Consider the following 664-nt stretch of genomic DNA (forward strand, 5'->3'; position numbering starts at 1 on the left):
TAACATATGTTAGAAACTGGGGGCTGAGAATTTAGAATTCACCTAAAATGAAAATAATACTTTGCTCTAATAAAGAAAAGTGATTGCAAGGCTCGCCCTATGTTTAAGTTGTCATCACAGGAGGGTCATCCGCCTTGGTGGTGTGATTTGAGGGTCCTAGCAAAGGCCTGTTCTCCCACTCCTGCCCCAGATATCGACCCTGACAGCTGCCAAGGCTGAAATTCCACCACTGGTTCCTTTGGGTTCAGCATTGCCCTTTTCAGGCTCCTTTTAGAAATCTAAGCTCCCCCCAGGTGGAGGAGCATAATGAGAATGAGTTCATTAGCCCCTTCCTCCTTGACTGGTCCGAGGGGGCTCACGGAAGGGGAGGTGGATAGGGAAGAACTGGTATTTAAATGGAGAGGGAGGGTGGGAAAAGAGGTGGTTCTAAAGGAAAGGGAAAATATAAGGGGGGAGGGCTGCCAAAAATAACTTGCCAACTTAATGATTTTGTTGAGGGCTAACCCTATAGGGTCCCTCACTCCAGCCTCTAAACAGTGACCATTCCTCCTTACAAATTATGCAGAGCTGGGAAGGAAACTGGCCTGGGCTTGGGAATAACTAGAACACTGGCACTTAGCTGCTTTCATCATCCATTATTCAGAGGCAATTGTTTTTTTTTTTT

This window comes from Gracilinanus agilis, chromosome 3, assembly GCF_016433145.1.
Source record: "Gracilinanus agilis isolate LMUSP501 chromosome 3, AgileGrace, whole genome shotgun sequence".
Taxonomy (NCBI): domain Eukaryota; kingdom Metazoa; phylum Chordata; class Mammalia; order Didelphimorphia; family Didelphidae; genus Gracilinanus; species Gracilinanus agilis.